The sequence below is a fragment of the Salvia miltiorrhiza genome, chromosome 3 (genome assembly GCF_028751815.1).
Source record: "Salvia miltiorrhiza cultivar Shanhuang (shh) chromosome 3, IMPLAD_Smil_shh, whole genome shotgun sequence".
NCBI lineage: Eukaryota > Viridiplantae > Streptophyta > Magnoliopsida > Lamiales > Lamiaceae > Salvia > Salvia miltiorrhiza.
In genome coordinates this window covers 19110400-19129874 of record NC_080389.1, presented here as the reverse complement: position 1 = coordinate 19129874, position 19475 = coordinate 19110400, and the positions used below count along the sequence as shown (strand labels likewise).

Sequence of the window (19475 nt, the reverse complement as noted above, 5' to 3'; positions counted from 1 at the left end):
CACCGTTAAAGGTGTTTGAGCATGATTTTATTTGCTTTATATGAATGTAAATGCGCATAGAATATCATGCTAGGTTCTATCACGTTTTCACTAAGCACGTTTTAATTTCAAGCGAGCATGTTTTATTACATGTGTTCTAGAAATGCATGCTTAGGTTTTCCGTGTCAACGTGATTTAACCTGTAAACCTTTTGAAGTAAAAGACTAAGCGGATAATTCAATTTTTTAAATAAAATTGATATAGACCTCCACAGTTGGTTTAAGACAAAGTAAATTAATAATGGGATTATAGCCAAAAAATACACGAACTTTGATAAAAGTTGCAATTTTCACCTGAACTTTCAAATTAGCCAAAATATACCTGAACTTATATTTTTTGTTGTAAATTTCACCTGAACTTGCAATGATTGAACTCCGTCGAGGTGAAATTTACAACAAAAAATATAAGTTCAGGTATACTTTGGCTAATTTGAAAGTTCAGGTGAAAATTGCAACTTTTATCAAAGTTCGTGTATTTTTTGGCTATAATCCAATAAATAATTGGTGTAAACGTCCACACGAACGTGGCTTGCACTCGTTATTAATTTGCAGCTTTTGTCGGTTAAACTTCTAAATTAAAAATATTTTAATCTTGTGAATAAGTGGGAGTTTTGCATGTAAACGTTCACACTATCGTGACTTGCATGTATTAATTTCTGCGTGTTATTCTGGAAAGGATTAAAATTAATTATTTTAACCTTGAGAATAGTGGGATCTTCTCGTGTAAACGTCCACACGAACGTGGCTTGCACGGGTTAGTTTTCATGGATTATTCTAGGAGGGGTTAAAATAAAATATAGTCATAAAGTTGACTAAATTATGGTCATTGCTTAGACGTTAATTTCAAGTACAACTCCACAACGGAGTCTCTTCTTGAAATTGCGTGGTCTAGTCAAGGTCCGTTTATTGGTCCCATTTTGTCATAAGGATAAACTAGTATTTTACCCGTGCGATGCACGGTCCGATTATTCATACGTATTTGTAATACATAATAGGAGTATTATAAAAATCTATAAATACATTTAAGTGATACAAAAAAAAACAGAGTAATCAAATCAAATTGAAAATTTAATGAAATATATAATATAAACGAACATCGATAATAAAATAATTAATAAATCTAATATTAAGTGAAAATATTTAATTTTGTGATACATACGGTACACGGACATCATATATATATATAGAGAGAGAAGATCAAATGAGTTTGGACAAATATGGTGAGAATGGAGAATGATTGCATAAGCCAATATATATGATACATAACATGCTTGTAATGACTGCATAACGAAATTCAATTAATTATATAAAATTTTCGCTCCCTCTAGGATTCAAATCCAGGTAAAAATTTTATGCAGCGTAATTTTGCAGCTTATGTACCACTATATATTGACTTATAGTGTTGCCAGGCCTAATCGGAATCGCCCCGTGGTCAATGGTTCCGGCCCGGATCGTTGACCACGGGCCGGTTCCAAAACCGGAACCGCCAATAGCCTCAAGTTGGTTAAGATTCCAAAATTCTTGACCCGCGACCCGGCGGTTCGGCCTGAAAACCGACGGGCTTGGCGCGCCAGGGCTAGGAGGCACCTTTTGCGGGCTCCGAGGTAGAAATCGCCGGTTTTGGGCGGTTAACCGACGGTTTCGGTCAAAATTTAATTTATTTTTTTTCATATTCAAATTCAGATTTATCCCATCCAATTTTATCTATAAATACCCCCCTTCTTCCACCTTCAAAACCATCCCATGGTGTTAACAATTCTACACGAAAGATATAGTGTCTTATTCATTTCATTGTACTCATGATCTCACGACAAATAACAATCTCAATGGAGTGCACCCCTAAAATTGATATATATATATATATATATATATATATATATAGGAATTGGTTCAATTGAGATTTATATATATTTTGAGATTTTGAGATAAATGAACATATAAGTACATTTTGATGAACTTGTCAATTAATTTTTATGAACGCGCGTTGGTCTGGGGTTCAATCCCTACAAGTGGCGTGTTTTTTAAATAAATTAAATAGATTCATATGTTCATCAGTTATATTGGTTATGTTCAAAGAATTTATTGATATGTTCATTTATCTCAAAATCTCAAAATATTTAAAATCTCAATATAAGCTAACCCTATATATATATATATATATATATATATATATATATATATATATATATATATAGGGGAGGGTTACAGTGAAAACACTTCTTAAAATATAAATATAAACGTTTTTTAATGTACGAATTTTATCCAACATGGTTACGAATTCATCCAACATGATTACGAATTGTGAAAAATAAATTTTTGCTACCTTTGGGATTCGAACCCAGGACCACGAATTCATCCAAAATGGTTACGAATCAACCGTAGATCTTGATGATCTAAGGGCTGAAAATTGTTTATATTTTATATTTTAAGAAGTGTTTTTATTTTATCCATCCCCTATATATATATATATATATATATATATATATATATATATATATATATATATATATATATATATATAATGGTTTATTTTCTAAAATTGAATTAATAATAAAATAATTTAAGTTCACCCATAAGTGTACATAATTATCGAATTATCTTAGGAGTATTCATTTTAGTTTACAGTTTTAGTATTGTTCTTGAAATATTGCAATTATGTCATCGTTTTTTAAGTAGTTGAAAACTTAACATTTATAAATATTTTTAATCGTCGAAAAGTTTACGTAGCCTGCTTCAATAAAGTTAATGTTGTCATATTGCGGTTGCATGATTTCGATGTTTTGGATTCAGTTAGTAATATGTTTGATATGCCGACTTTTAGTAACAAAAAGAATTGAGATTTTATTTTTATAATAAATTGATGGTTGATGACATTATCTTACAGTTTTAGTATTGTTCTTAAAATATTGCAATTATGTCATCGTTTTTTAAGTAGTTGAAAACTTAACATTTACAAATATTTTCAATCGTCGAAAAGTTTACTTAACCTGCTTCAATAAAGTTAGTGTTGTCATATTGCGGTTGCATGATTTCGATGTTTTGAATTCAATTATTAATATGTTTGATATGCTTACTTTTAGTAACAAAAAAAAATTGAGATTTTATTTTTATAACAAATTGATGGTTGATGACATTATCTTGACCTCTCAAATTTGTTGTTCAAAATTCAAAATAGATCCAAAATATGGATCACGCAATATGTGTATGTGGCGCGCTAGGACTGTGACACGTTATAGATGCCTTATAAGGACTTTCAAGGCAAAATACACGCAAGGGTTAAAATATGAATAAAAATTTCAAAAAAATAATTGTAATAATTTTTAAATTTTTTTATCTATTTATCTTTTTTACCAAAAAATCATTTTTTCCCCACAATATTCATAAAAAATCATTTAGATCGCATGGTTGCATTTGATTGGAATGAATTCTTTGAAATGATTCGATATAGGTGGATTGTAATTTACAAATAAGAATGTGAATAATTATTACACCACGTTTTAAAATTTATATGCAAATTATATAATTTTGTGAAAGTCCAGCATTGTAGGAACAATTAATCATTTTAAATTTTAATGATTCGATTTCACAAACATAATTGAGAGAGAAAGATAGAGAAAACAAAGCCTATGATATTTTGTTGGGTCGGAAGAGAGATAATTCGTGCGATTCAATCCTGAAATGGTGTGTGTGTGTTTTAACTTTTAGCCTTTTTGAAGGTTGAAATGATGTGTTTAAGCAAACAAAGGCTTGAGGTGGCCCAGAAAGGTACTCATCATTCATGCATTCTTATCAGCACTATTTATTCCTGATTAGCCAAACCTTTCAGACTCTAATCTTCTATATATATACCCTTTCACTCTATCAACAAAATAATTTTGTATTGAATAATTCGAGTTAAGGATGGAGTTTTAGTTACATAATCAGACTTGTCAAAGTATTTTATTTCCCCACTTATTAAAGAGGATTAACGATAGTTCTCTATTTCTCCCATAGGATAGGTGACTCAAATCCTCGATTTATTGGCTGAAGGGGAAGCAGTCTTACCAACTGAGATGCATGTTGTCATATCAAAATTCATTGAACTCGAATTCAATCCTTACTAAAATATTAATTAAAATTATACATATATCATTTGATATATATTTCAATCCAACTTGAGTACTATCTAAAAATCAATTACTTATAAGTAGACTAAGCTATGGCATCAATCTAAACTATGCCCATTTCGATATTATCTAAGATAGATTATGAGCTACTATGTAGATGTTGACAGGTCTAATATTTAATCCACAACTAATCAAGTAGGGATAGACCTTTGGTATGTGTTTGGCATTGAAAATTATTTAATGCTAATTTTATCTTTTATAAATTCGAGGAAATATTTAAATATGACAACTCTTGAAAGATTTCATTTTTCTTTTGTTTCATGCATTTATATTGCTGGCATAATTATAACATATATTTTTTCCTTCAATTATATGTTGCTATACTCGATGATACATAAAATTAATTATATATATATATATATATATATATATATGGTTAGGTTCCATGAAGAAATTATATATTTTGTGAAATTACGAAACGTTGAATAAAATAATAATTTTGATGAAAGCATAATTAATAAGTAAAAATATTTAATTAAATATTTTGCTTAAACAAATACCAATATTTTACTTAAACAAATAATAAGTAAATACTTAATATTAAGTCAACAAATACATAATTTTTTACTTAATTAATAAGTAAAATATTAAGTATTTTACTTAAACAAATATGAAGTAAAATTATTGAATTCGTATATGTATATATATTATATAATAGTTTATTTTCTGAAAGGAGAACTAATAATAGAACAATTAAATAAATAAAGCCCAATACAGCCGAATTTAGTACAGTACAGTAAATTCAGCCCAATAAATTAAACAAAAAATAAAATAAAATAAATATAGCCCATCTACACTTTTCAACCCTAAAATTGAGATCAAATACTCATCTCCTCCTCTAGCGCCGCCTCTTCTCTCTCGTTTCTTCTCCTAGTCCAAACCTTCCTCTTTCTTCCACATGCGCCGCTGCCGGCGAGAAGCCACGGTCGCCGATGTTCTTCACCGTCTTCTCCCTCCCTCTGCCTCACCCTCTGTCGGCGAAAAACCCTGCAACCATATCACGGCAAAGCCGCCTCCCAAAAGCCCTAGATCCCTAAACCACCAACTCCGCCCTCACATCTAAGCACTGATGTCGTTCCACGCGGCGTCGCCTCCCTCCTCGAAGACGATAAATGCGCCGCTGCCTCCCTCTGCACAGCCCGTATCCAGTCGCCGTCCGGGTTTCAAGCTACGGCGTCGCCCAAGCCCTAGCCACCAGATCTCGGCCTCCTCCCTCGTCTGCATCTTTAATTCTATTGTTCTCCATATGAAATTTTGAAATTTTTTCTTGCAGTACAGTAAACTTTTTTATACTTTGTAAGATCTTTTTTTTCGTTTGTTACATGTTTTTGTTCATTAGTTTTCTTTTTTATACTTTGTAAGATCTTTTTTTTTTCGTTTGTTAGTTTTTAGTTTTTTAATTTTTAATTTTTTTAATTTTCTCCATGTTTAATTTTTCTTACTGAAGTATCGTTTTTGTTCATTTAAACGATAGCCAAAAAATTTCGTCTGCATCTGCTCCAATGTTTTTGTTCATTATGCTGCATTTGCCCTTGTTTTTGCAATCTTCATGCCTGTTGTTCAAGGCCAGGGCCACGGCGCTTTCGCCCCTGCTCCTGCTCCAACCTGAGACGGTTAGTTCCTCTTTTCCACCGTCGTTTATTTATTGAAATATTTTGTATTCAGATTTTTGAAGATGCTATTCATGAATTCAACCTCTCCATGTTGATCTATTTGCTCTTGCTTTTCGTGTTTCATAGAAAATGCAGGAAATTTGTTTTGTTTGCTTTTTGCCATCTGCACAACTGAGATAGATAATATTATCATATTTCAACATATATAATTTCTCATACAAAAATAATATAATATGAAATTTCTATACTAACTTGCTGTAAATCTTTCAATATACACTAAAACAATTTTTTTTGTGGCTTTTGCAGATATGAGTGGTAATATACTTCTTTCTCTATTGAAAGATTCAGTGATTGAAGATTCAGTCTTGATCTGGCGAAAAAGTCTTGATCTGCGAAAATTCAGAAATATTAGCTACATTTTTAGACTTTATGTATAAAGTAGAAATAAGTGTATAGATTTGTATCATAGTTGTAATTGAAACTAATAATAAACAGCAAAAAGCTAAACAAAATAAAAAGAAAAATACCACATAAAAATAGTAAAAATAAAATAGCATAAAAAAGCATTAGAAAAAAAAAAGGATCAGAGAGAGAAAGTTTGCAATTGGAAAATGCATAATCTGAGGCCCTATTTATAGAAATACACTCACTGTTATCAGCAATTAATTTGGGCTAAAAAAAAAATTGAATTTGAATTTGGGCTCCATATTTTGGAGCCAAAACTGCAGATTTTTGGCAATACCCAGCAGCCAATAAAGATAGAAATTACCCTGTGGATAAAAGGAAGCATGCTTTGGCGGGAAAACTAAATGTGCCAAAACCTGGCATTAATATGCGGTAGATTGGCAATGGAATGAGATCAAAGATTGGGTGTCTGGTCAAACGAAGAGCGCGTAAACGTCCACACGAACGTGGCTTGCGTGTAATTCGATTGGGCTAACGGAGGTTTCAATAATATTGTTTTATCAAAATGTTACAATATTATTGCTACGAATCTTTATGCAATAACTTATTTTCTAATGTGCGCTTGTTTGTTTATATTTCAGATATGACTGTTACCCCGCTTTTGAATGTTTTATCTGCTAAGCCGCTTACTGGTCCGAATTTTTCGGAATGGAAGCGCAATCTGGGATTTGTCCTAGACGCGGAGGAGTATAAGTTTGTGCTTACTACTCCCGCTCCCGCGAACCTTCATACTCGGTCTTCCGAAGAGCAAAGGGAGGCCCATAAGCGGTGGCATAGGGCGAATAATATGGCGAAAGCTTATATTATGACCACTATGTCTTCTGCGTTGCAGCTGCAACATCAGTCGTTGGAGACTGCGGCTGCAATTATGAGGAACCTCGAGGAGCTCTTTGGGGAATCGGACCGATCAGTCCGTTTTGAACTCATGAGGAAACTCATGTCTTCAAAGATGACGGAAGGTTCGTCTGTGCGCGAGCACGTGCTTGGAATGATTAATCATTTCAATGAGCTGGACGTGATCGGTGGAGGAATCGAGGATGCTACTAAAGTAGACATGGTTCTCCACACTCTACCCAAATCCTACGAAAACTTCCGACTCAATGCCGTAATGGGCAAGAAAAAGTTCACTCTAAATGAACTGCTTAATGAGTTGGTTGCGGCCGAGGGGGTCATGGGAAAGAGTCCACAGGCTTTGGCCACTGCCACAGGACCCAGTTTTCCACCGAAAGGTAGGAAGAAGAAAGGGCCCAATGGCAAGAAAGGCCAAGCAAAAGGTGGGAGCAAGAAGAAGCTAGGCCCGACCGGAGGCGTTGGCAAGCCTAAGGGGAAAGGGAAATGCTTCAAGTGTCAACAAGTAGGACATTGGAAGTCTGACTGTCCCATGATGAAGAAAGCTCAAGGTATTTCTACTGCTCTTGTAACAGAAACATATTCAGTTTGGAGATCTTCCCATCAATGGGTTGTTGACTCGGGTGCAACTAACCATGTTTGTTACACCTTGCAGGGGTTCATGCGGACAAGGGAGCTTAGTAGAGGCGAGCTGGCACTCTCCATGGGAAATGAAGCAAGCTTACCTGTTGTTTCAATTGGAGATGTAAATTTATTGATTGATGGACATGTTTTGGTTTTGAGAGATGTACTCTATGTTCCGGGTTTTCGAAAAAACTTGATTTCGACTATTCAATTATGAAAGTATGGATATTCTGTTCTTTTAGAAGACAGTGCAGTATTCATCAAAGATGGTCAAGTTTTATTTAGAAGTGCGGCTGATTCTCTTTATACTTTTTCATGTCCATTCGATTATTCTTCATCTGCTTATACTTTGACTACAAACCAAAAGAAGAGAAAGGCTTCTTCTCTGGAGAACCAAACTCTTCTTTGGCACCTAAGATTGGGTCACATCAATCTAAGGAGGATCCAAAGACTGGTTTCCGATGGTATCTTGGAGTCTCTCCAAGTAGAACCAATCCCAGTCTGCGAATCCTGCATAGAGGGAAAGATGACGACTCGGCCTTTCAAGGCCAAGGGGTATAGGGCCAAAGAAGTGTTGGAACTGGTTTATTCTGACTTGTGCGGACCTATGTCCACTCAAGCTTGTGGAGGGTACGAGTACTTTGTCACTTTCATTGACGATTACTCAAGGTACGGATACATTTACTTGTTGCGCTACAAGTCTGAATGTTTTGACAAGTTTCAAACATTCAAGGCGGAAGTAGAAAAGCGACATTGTAAAAGTATCAAGTCATTGCGATCTGACCGCGGTGGCGAATACCTCAGTAACGAGTTTAGAGCATACTTGTTAGAATCTGGGATTACATCTCAGTTGACTACACCGGGTACACCCCAATAGAATGGTGTTTCAGATAGAAGAATCACAGTGAACTAATGAATCAATGTATACAAGCATAAGGTCTTGCTTTCAGTATACAACCCTTCAATTCTCCCACTTATACTAAAGCAAACTTTTAGTATACAATGTGACTGAAAAACTGATAATATCCTCTAGTTATTACAAAATCTCCCACTTATACTAAAGTTTAATTTAGTATAGGGAGGCCACGAACTCCAAGGCCTTCAACATGCTTGTTGAACACCGCACCAGGAAGACTCTTCGTGAAGGGATCAGCCAGATTATCAACTCCCGCAATATGCATCAAAGCTACATCACCATGCTTGACCACAGACCGAATGTAATGATACTTGCCATCAATGCGTTTCATGGATTGATGACATCTTGAATCCTTGCTATTCGCAATAGCCGCCTCGTTATCACAATAAATTGTGATGCAATTCGGCAAACTAGGAATCATATCAATCTCAGTTAGGAAGTTCCTGAGCCATACAGCCTCTTTAGCAGCTTCACAAGCAGCTACATACTCAGCTTCCATGGTAGATAGTGAATTGCATTTCTGCTTTACACTTCTCCACACAATGGCTCCACCCCCAAACTTAAACACATAGCCAGTAGTAGACCGCCTCTTGTCCTTATCTCCTTGATAATCGGCGTCCACATACCCTACCGGTGTCAGATCTTCAGACTGGTAAACTAGCGCATACTCCTTAGTCCGTTTAAGGTACTTGAGTATGTACTTTACAGCAGTCCAATGAGCTTGACCTGGATTCGCTTGATATCTTGCTGCAATGCCAACGGCAAAACAAATATCAGGCCTGGTACACTGCATTGCATACATGAGACTTCCCACAGCCGAGGCATAGGGAATTATCTTCATGCTCGCTATCTCCTCAGGCGTTGTAGGACACATTGCCTTTGATAGCGGAACACCATGTCTGAAAGGTAGAAAACCTTTCTTGGCATTCTGCATGCTGAACCGCGCCAAAACAGTGTCAATGTAGGATGTTTGAGACAAACTCAACATTCTCTTAGATCGGTCACGACCAATCTTTATTTCGAGAATATATGCTGCCTCTCCCAAATCCTTCATTTGAAACTGTTGGGATAACCACTCCTTAATGCCAGACAATACATTCACATTATCGCTAATGAGAAGTATGTCGTCCACATAGAGTATAAGGAATACCAGACTCCCATCGATACAGACCCTATAAACGCAACTATCGTTGACACACTGCTCAAAACCATAAGTTTTGACCACGTCATCGAAACATTTGTTCCAGGATTGTAACACCCTGCTTTTTCCTAGTTAAATTTAGAGTAATTTTTGAACTTAGATATTAAGTTGATTCACGCCGGATAAAAGAAAATGAATTTATTTTTAATTCCAACAAAAATGATTTACAAAAACATTTGTAAATTTAGTTATTGAATTTATATGCATTTCATATTTATTTAATTTAGCATTCAAGTATTTTCACGAGATATTTATTTAGCGAACCCTGAAGTATTTATTACAGTCCCGATATTTTATCATGAAGGAATTTTAGTCCAATTAACACCCACACTTTACAATCTTTCCACCCACACTTTACACTCACTCTTTCCACCTACCTACTCCCTCCACATTTGGCTGATCCCACCATTATCACTCACCTACTACCACCATTATCACTTACCTACTACCACCACCCCAATTAAACTTTAAGTCGTACACCTATGAACATAGGCAATCAAGTGCTCCATAACTCCTCTGCATCCATAAGTATACCATATCCAAGCTCTCCTTTACTCAATTCATACAAATTATTTTGCTCTGCCAAGTTGAGACAGGAAGCAATTCATTCTTCTCACAAATCAAGCAATCGAACCATTTCAGATTTCAACGGCTCAACTCAAAACTTCTAAAGGTTCATCTATGTACTCCCTTGCCTATTCTACTCAACCAGTTTCGTTTTAGCAATTCGTCAAATTTTCATGAGCATTAAACTGCATAAGATTTTATTTTGTATAAGCATGTTATTTGAAAGAAGAAAAAAAAAAATGTGAACTTTACTTGATATATGCATACAGTATAAATTCATGTACTGCTTTTTCAATGGAACCATAAAAAGGGAAATAGAGAAATGTTTTGTATGATGTATGAATCAAACTTGGGTCTTGGGATATTTTGGCTTCTGTTGTCGGCCAGTTTGAGAAAAGGGGGGGAGTCCAGGCGGCGGTGGCGGCTTATCCGTCGACGCCGGAAAAGAGATGATAGGTCGGGGGTGAGAGTGGTTGAGGGTGGCGGCCGTGGCTCCGCCGCGGTTGCTGGAGTCGAGGGAGGAGAGACCGACGGTGGTTGAATTCAGCTGCTATGGCCGATAGGGTCTGTAGATAGGGGGAAGGGTGAGGGAGATGGCCGACCTCGGCACTTCGGCGGAGGGAGGCAGAGCTCGGCGGCCATGGCTGCTGTTGCTCGGCCACGGACGGAGGAAGAGAGAGGGAGTCGACGGCACTCGTCGTCGCTTCCCTGAGTCGCCGGAGATCGAGACTAGGGTGGAGGTTGAAGGAGATATAGGTTGAGGGAGATGGAGGCCGGTCGCCGGTTGTCTCGCCGGAAGGAGCCGCGGCTGTGGGATATGGCTGAGAGAGAGAGGTCGAGAGAGAGAGAACAGGAGGCTTAGCCTAGAGTTTCAGGTGGCGGCCGGAACTAGAGGAGAAGGGAGATAAGAGGGCGGCGATGGTGGCGGCATGAAGCTGCTGCCGTCGGCCAGAGTTGAGCAAGGGCTCGGCGAGCCTGAATCCGAGAGGGAGACAGAGGCGGTGGCTGGTTCCAGCTGCTGCGGCCATCGGGTTGTGCAGGTGGAGGGAAAACGAGGGAGAAGAAGATGGGGGAGAGGGAGAGGCAGAGGTCCAGTCGCCGGCTCTTCGCCGGAGGAAGGCTGCGTGCGCTGCTGCTGCAGTTGAGAGAAGGGAGAGCAGTTGAGGGAGAGGAGAGTCGGAGCGGCGCTCGTCGCCGGGAGTGGTGGCACGCGGCCGGAGGAATTCTGAGAGAGGGAGAGATGCGAGCAGCGTGATATGAGAGAAGGGGTTTGGCGTGAAGAGAGTGAGAGGGAATGGGGGCGCGGATGATGGGGAAAAGAAGGGGGAAGGGAGTGTTGGGCTTTAGGTTTGGGTTAGGGATTGGGCCGATTTAATTTGAAGTGTTGGGCCGAGAGTTGGGCCTTTGTCTTAAATTTTGACTTGGGCCGATTTTAATTGAGGGTGGGCTTGCGAATTGGGCTCAGTTTATTTAATTAGTTATGGGCCGATTTTTATGAGTACTTGGGCCGAGATTTTTTAATTAAATGGGCTGGATTATTTCTTAATTTTGGGCCGATTTTCTTTTATTAAGTTGGGCCTTTGATTATTTTAAATCATGGGCTGCCCAAGTATTTATTTAATTGGATTTGTGCAGATTTTATTTAAAGGAGCTACACTATTATAATTAATTAGACTTATTAAGTTTAATTAATTATTTTCAAAGAGTAAATTTTTATAATAATATTAAATTATTATTATAAGCATATTTTAAGTAATTTCTTATTATATGCCAAGCATGACATGAATTTGCATGACATGAATTTGCATTATATTTTTGCAATAAAAGTATTTAAGATTTAATTGGTTTTATTTATAATTCCAATTATTAAAAGATGAGTAAGAATATTGTTGGTGTTCTTAACTCAAGAGAAATGTTTTCAATTATTTATTCATTAAATTTTGAAAACCCGGCTAAGTGAATCATATAATGTTAAGCACTACACCATGACTTAAGATTAGCATCACGAGACCTATTAAGAATAGAATTTCTTGTAGGCTTTGTGACCAGGGGGATTAGCGCTGCTTTTCCCAAGACAGGTTTTTATGTGTATGATCTTCAGGCTTTGCCTATCCAGGTGGGCTTACTTTCCAAATGTACAAAGTATGATTGAGTTATTAAGCTCTAAATGTTTTCAATGAAATGCAAATTGTTTATTTAATGTAATGAAAACTGTTTATCCAATAAAATATTTTGTGCACTCTGCTCTGTTTAAGGCTCGCATAAGTTAATCGATCGAGGTTCTCTTATGACCTAACACGTTGTTTGAGAATTGTGTACACCTATTAGCTGACTCGGTGGGTTGATCTCCATTCGGGCACTAATCATGTATGAGGCGTTATAAGGGTGCTCGACGGGATGTGTTCCGGAGCATTGGGTCCCAAATGGGAACTTGACTGGGTTACGCCCTCAGTTCAAGTAAAGCGGGAGATATGGATCCGTCGGTGGCTAAAAGGTCCGGGATCACAGCGAGTAACGGAAAGGGAGTGTGACATGTGCGCACAAATGAAAGAAAATGTTTTAACATGCTTAGAAGTACTTCTTTCAATTTAAAACCTTCTAAGTCATGTCAAGTATGATTGGATAAACTGTCTTTATTAAAATATAAAATGTTTCAGAAAATGCATGCCCACTAAGTACATTAGTACTTAGCCCAAAAATACTTTCAAATGTTTTCAGGTTGGCTGGCCGGTGCTGACGTGACGGAGCTGAGGCTAGCGATAAATTCCTATGTTAGACTTCCGCTGTAGCAATTACTCTTATACATCTTTTGTTTTCTCAACTTAAGATGACTTCATGTCGAGCTTAAATTTGAAATTCTAGTTTTATGCTAATGAAAGTTGGTTGTCAGAAACATGAAACAAAACTTGTGATCCAAAGGGGCATAGCCCGACTTTCTATCCTATGTTGGGTTTTAACGAGGTATTTCCCTTGTTTATTTCTATGAATTAGTTGCACCTCGATTATATTTATTCATTCAAGAATTGGGGTGTGACAGAATGGTATCAGAGCATGAGTTTTCTTTCATGTCTCTGATAACCATAAGTTTTTGATGTCGAGTCTAGAATAGTATCTCTAGACTTCTAAGAATTTCAATAGCCCTCAGCTCGCCGTCTCACTGCCGCAACTAAGGTACGATAATAGTTTCAAAAATATCTATGTATATTCAAAGTTATGATAATTTTCAAAAAAAAATGTGCGCCTTATGTTTATGATGTTATGTGAACTACAAATTATTCTTCATGTTGTTATTTTGGGTCTCTGACTCATATAACTAAGCTCAATGTCGTGTTTGGGACTACCCGAGCCCTTAACGAATCAATGTATGTATGTATGTATGTATGGTCGAGTTAGATTCCTTGAATCTTTCCGGCATAAGCAAAGTTTTTCATGAAAGGGACATTTAATGTCCATATGACTCAAAATTTCAAAGAAAGCAAATATATGTATGTATGTATGTATGAATGAATGACGAGAAAGCTTTATCTTATCATTTTAGGTTCACTGCCTATATGATTAGAATGATGAGTTCTTTTACAAACCGTTTGAGAACCACCCAATAATGCCTTACGAATGTTAGTCGTGATAGCACCGCTAGAACGACATAGAATGGACCTATATGATACCAAAGATTATGATTGAAGTACTTAGAAGTAAGTGCTTTAAGTTAGAAGTTGACTTAGAGCTTTATAAGAGATAAGAAGTTGACATGATTGGGGGCGAAGCTCCCATTTGACTGAGTGATTCGTTGTGCTGGGTCTGGCCAGCCCACATGACTAAGATCTCGGTGATTGTCAATTAAGATTTTTGATCTCGAGGTAGAGCGTCATCCCAATGTATAGACTCTCAGTATGTAGTTGTCACAATAAGATTTTGCTTCCATCACGATAAGCATAATATGATTAGAATGAGTTCGTTTGTCACCAGTTCTCGAGACTATAGACATGGTGTTCTCTCAATTAGAAAGATGCGATCACAATCAAGCTATGTAGCCGCACTGATAGTGAAGTCTAGTATCCCAAACTAGATTACCCAGATATGCAATTTCGAGGACGAAATTTTTATAAGGAGGGAGGGATGTAACACCCTGCTTTTTCCTAGTTAAATTTAGAGTAATTTTTGAACTTAGATATTAAGTTGATTCACGCCGGATAAAAGAAAATGAATTTATTTTTAATTCCAACAAAAATGATTTACAAAAACATTTGTAAATTTAGTTATTGAATTTATATGCATTTCATATTTATTTAATTTAGCATTCAAGTATTTTCACGAGATATTTATTTAGCGAACCCTGAAGTATTTATTACAGTCCCGATATTTTATCATGAAGGAATTTTAGTCCAATTAACACCCACACTTTACAATCTTTCCACCCACACTTTACACTCACTCTTTCCACCTACCTACTCCCTCCACATTTGGCTGATCCCACCATTATCACTCACCTACTACCACCATTATCACTTACCTACTACCACCACCCCAATTAAACTTTAAGTCGTACACCTATGAACATAGGCAATCAAGTGCTCCATAACTCCTCTGCATCCATAAGTATACCATATCCAAGCTCTCCTTTACTCAATTCATACAAATTATTTTGCTCTGCCAAGTTGAGACAGGAAGCAATTCATTCTTCTCACAAATCAAGCAATCGAACCATTTCAGATTTCAACGGCTCAACTCAAAACTTCTAAAGGTTCATCTATGTACTCCCTTGCCTATTCTACTCAACCAGTTTCGTTTTAGCAATTCGTCAAATTTTCATGAGCATTAAACTGCATAAGATTTTATTTTGTATAAGCATGTTATTTGAAAGAAGAAAAAAAAAAATGTGAACTTTACTTGATATATGCATACAGTATAAATTCATGTACTGCTTTTTCAATGGAACCATAAAAAGGGAAATAGAGAAATGTTTTGTATGATGTATGAATCAAACTTGGGTCTTGGGATATTTTGGCTTCTGTTGTCGGCCAGTTTGAGAAAAGGGGGGGAGTCCAGGCGGCGGTGGCGGCTTATCCGTCGACGCCGGAAAAGAGATGATAGGTCGGGGGTGAGAGTGGTTGAGGGTGGCGGCCGTGGCTCCGCCGCGGTTGCTGGAGTCGAGGGAGGAGAGACCGACGGTGGTTGAATTCAGCTGCTATGGCCGATAGGGTCTGTAGATAGGGGGAAGGGTGAGGGAGATGGCCGACCTCGGCACTTCGGCGGAGGGAGGCAGAGCTCGGCGGCCATGGCTGCTGTTGCTCGGCCACGGACGGAGGAAGAGAGAGGGAGTCGACGGCACTCGTCGTCGCTTCCCTGAGTCGCCGGAGATCGAGACTAGGGTGGAGGTTGAAGGAGATATAGGTTGAGGGAGATGGAGGCCGGTCGCCGGTTGTCTCGCCGGAAGGAGCCGCGGCTGTGGGATATGGCTGAGAGAGAGAGGTCGAGAGAGAGAGAACAGGAGGCTTAGCCTAGAGTTTCAGGTGGCGGCCGGAACTAGAGGAGAAGGGAGATAAGAGGGCGGCGATGGTGGCGGCATGAAGCTGCTGCCGTCGGCCAGAGTTGAGCAAGGGCTCGGCGAGCCTGAATCCGAGAGGGAGACAGAGGCGGTGGCTGGTTCCAGCTGCTGCGGCCATCGGGTTGTGCAGGTGGAGGGAAAACGAGGGAGAAGAAGATGGGGGAGAGGGAGAGGCAGAGGTCCAGTCGCCGGCTCTTCGCCGGAGGAAGGCTGCGTGCGCTGCTGCTGCAGTTGAGAGAAGGGAGAGCAGTTGAGGGAGAGGAGAGTCGGAGCGGCGCTCGTCGCCGGGAGTGGTGGCACGCGGCCGGAGGAATTCTGAGAGAGGGAGAGATGCGAGCAGCGTGATATGAGAGAAGGGGTTTGGCGTGAAGAGAGTGAGAGGGAATGGGGGCGCGGATGATGGGGAAAAGAAGGGGGAAGGGAGTGTTGGGCTTTAGGTTTGGGTTAGGGATTGGGCCGATTTAATTTGAAGTGTTGGGCCGAGAGTTGGGCCTTTGTCTTAAATTTTGACTTGGGCCGATTTTAATTGAGGGTGGGCTTGCGAATTGGGCTCAGTTTATTTAATTAGTTATGGGCCGATTTTTATGAGTACTTGGGCCGAGATTTTTTAATTAAATGGGCTGGATTATTTCTTAATTTTGGGCCGATTTTCTTTTATTAAGTTGGGCCTTTGATTATTTTAAATCATGGGCTGCCCAAGTATTTATTTAATTGGATTTGTGCAGATTTTATTTAAAGGAGCTACACTATTATAATTAATTAGACTTATTAAGTTTAATTAATTATTTTCAAAGAGTAAATTTTTATAATAATATTAAATTATTATTATAAGCATATTTTAAGTAATTTCTTATTATATGCCAAGCATGACATGAATTTGCATGACATGAATTTGCATTATATTTTTGCAATAAAAGTATTTAAGATTTAATTGGTTTTATTTATAATTCCAATTATTAAAAGATGAGTAAGAATATTGTTGGTGTTCTTAACTCAAGAGAAATGTTTTCAATTATTTATTCATTAAATTTTGAAAACCCGGCTAAGTGAATCATATAATGTTAAGCACTACACCATGACTTAAGATTAGCATCACGAGACCTATTAAGAATAGAATTTCTTGTAGGCTTTGTGACCAGGGGGATTAGCGCTGCTTTTCCCAAGACAGGTTTTTATGTGTATGATCTTCAGGCTTTGCCTATCCAGGTGGGCTTACTTTCCAAATGTACAAAGTATGATTGAGTTATTAAGCTCTAAATGTTTTCAATGAAATGCAAATTGTTTATTTAATGTAATGAAAACTGTTTATCCAATAAAATATTTTGTGCACTCTGCTCTGTTTAAGGCTCGCATAAGTTAATCGATCGAGGTTCTCTTATGACCTAACACGTTGTTTGAGAATTGTGTACACCTATTAGCTGACTCGGTGGGTTGATCTCCATTCGGGCACTAATCATGTATGAGGCGTTATAAGGGTGCTCGACGGGATGTGTTCCGGAGCATTGGGTCCCAAATGGGAACTTGACTGGGTTACGCCCTCAGTTCAAGTAAAGCGGGAGATATGGATCCGTCGGTGGCTAAAAGGTCCGGGATCACAGCGAGTAACGGAAAGGGAGTGTGACATGTGCGCACAAATGAAAGAAAATGTTTTAACATGCTTAGAAGTACTTCTTTCAATTTAAAACCTTCTAAGTCATGTCAAGTATGATTGGATAAACTGTCTTTATTAAAATATAAAATGTTTCAGAAAATGCATGCCCACTAAGTACATTAGTACTTAGCCCAAAAATACTTTCAAATGTTTTCAGGTTGGCTGGCCGGTGCTGACGTGACGGAGCTGAGGCTAGCGATAAATTCCTATGTTAGACTTCCGCTGTAGCAATTACTCTTATACATCTTTTGTTTTCTCAACTTAAGATGACTTCATGTCGAGCTTAAATTTGAAATTCTAGTTTTATGCTAATGAAAGTTGGTTGTCAGAAACATGAAACAAAACTTGTGATCCAAAGGGGCATAGCCCGACTTTCTATCCTATGTTGGGTTTTAACGAGGTATTTCCCTTGTTTATTTCTATGAATTAGTTGCACCTCGATTATATTTATTCATTCAAGAATTGGGGTGTGACAAGGATCGTGAAGCTTGCTTAAGTCCATAAATGGACTTCTTGAGCTTCCACACTAGATGCTCTTCACCTTCCTTGATGAACCCCTCTGGTTGTAGCATATAGATGTCTCTATCTTCCTCAAGATACTCATTCAAGAATGCGGTCTTGACATCCATTTGCCACACCTCTAGGTTCATATGGGCAGCCATGGCCAAGAGAGCTCGAATAGACTTAAGCATGGCTACTGGCGAAAAAGTTTCCTCATAATCGATACCAGGTCGTTGAGTATAACCTTTCGCCACTAGTCTCGCTTTGAAGGCCGTAACCTTCCCGTCTGGTCCTCTCTTGCATTTGTATACCCATTTGCAGCCAATGGCCTCACGACCAACAGGTAGCAAACATTTCTCGTATACATCCATGGCAGTTATGGATTCATATTCAGAAACCATACATGTTTCCCATTCAAGAGCATCTGGATCTGCTAGTGCTTCTGAGTAAGTCCAGGGATCTTCTTCAACAAGCCCATCATCAACTGAATCCGTAGATTCATTGACAAACGCATATCGATTAGGCAGTTTGCCCTTTGATGCCCTCTCACTACGACGTGGCACTATTGCAGATTCAGTATCGACAGCTTGTGCATTTTCTGATGAGACTTGGGGTACTACATCTTGCACAATTGGCTGAGTTGGTTGACTTGTCGTGCCAATGTCTTTGACCTCACCGAGGATGATTTCGCTCCTACTTTTGTGGTTATTTACATAGTCCTCTTCCAAGAATCTTGCATTAGTGCTAATAACGACTTTCTGATCCTTAGGACAATAAAAATAACCACATTTCGTTCCTCTAGGATATCCTATGAACAACTTTACTTCAGTTCTAGAGCTCAACTTATCGGCATCCTTGTTCAGCACGTGTGCTGGACTGCCCCAAACCCGGATGTGGTTAAGAGAAGGCTTGCGCCCTGACCACAGCTCGGACGAGGTCTTTGCAACCGACTTATAAAGAACTAAGTTTAGAATGTAACCAGCTGTTTCTAAGGCATATCCCCAGAACGAAATAGGTAAAGTAGCGAAACTTATCATCGAACGAACCATTTCTAGAAGAGTCCTATTTCTTCTCTCTGCTACACCATTCTGTTGGGGTGTACCCGGTGTAGTCAACTGAGATGTAATCCCAGATTCTAACAAGTAAGATTCCATCCTCTTGCTTTAGGCACATGGTTTTTGTATGTATTCGTTTGATATCCGAAATGGGTCACTGGCACGTGAATCATATATCAAAATATGGTTCCTTCAGCACTTTCATGAGGAACAAGTCATTTACTTATTATGATCAATCAGCACTTGTTTGGGGCAAATATAAAGTTAATGGGTTAAATGCTGAA

The 19475-nt window shown here is 38.2% G+C and overlaps 3 long non-coding RNA genes across 3 annotated transcripts; all 3 read left to right on the top strand.

The window, feature by feature from the left end:
* The first annotated feature begins 4637 nt into the window (after nt 1-4637).
* On the top strand, nt 4638-6308 carry LOC131017996 (uncharacterized). Its single transcript, XR_009099963.1, has 2 exons — nt 4638-5817; nt 6124-6308. It is a non-coding gene; the product is annotated as an uncharacterized LOC131017996 (long non-coding RNA).
* Nucleotides 6309-12474: 6166 nt separating this feature from the next.
* Nucleotides 12475-13334, top strand: LOC131017995 (uncharacterized). The gene is made up of 2 exons (XR_009099962.1): nt 12475-12555; nt 13158-13334. It is a non-coding gene; the product is annotated as an uncharacterized LOC131017995 (long non-coding RNA).
* A 3775-nt stretch (nt 13335-17109) lies between these two features.
* Nucleotides 17110-17969, top strand: LOC131017994 (uncharacterized). The gene is made up of 2 exons (XR_009099961.1): nt 17110-17190; nt 17793-17969. It is a non-coding gene; the product is annotated as an uncharacterized LOC131017994 (long non-coding RNA).
* The last annotated feature ends 1506 nt before the right edge of the window (nt 17970-19475 follow it).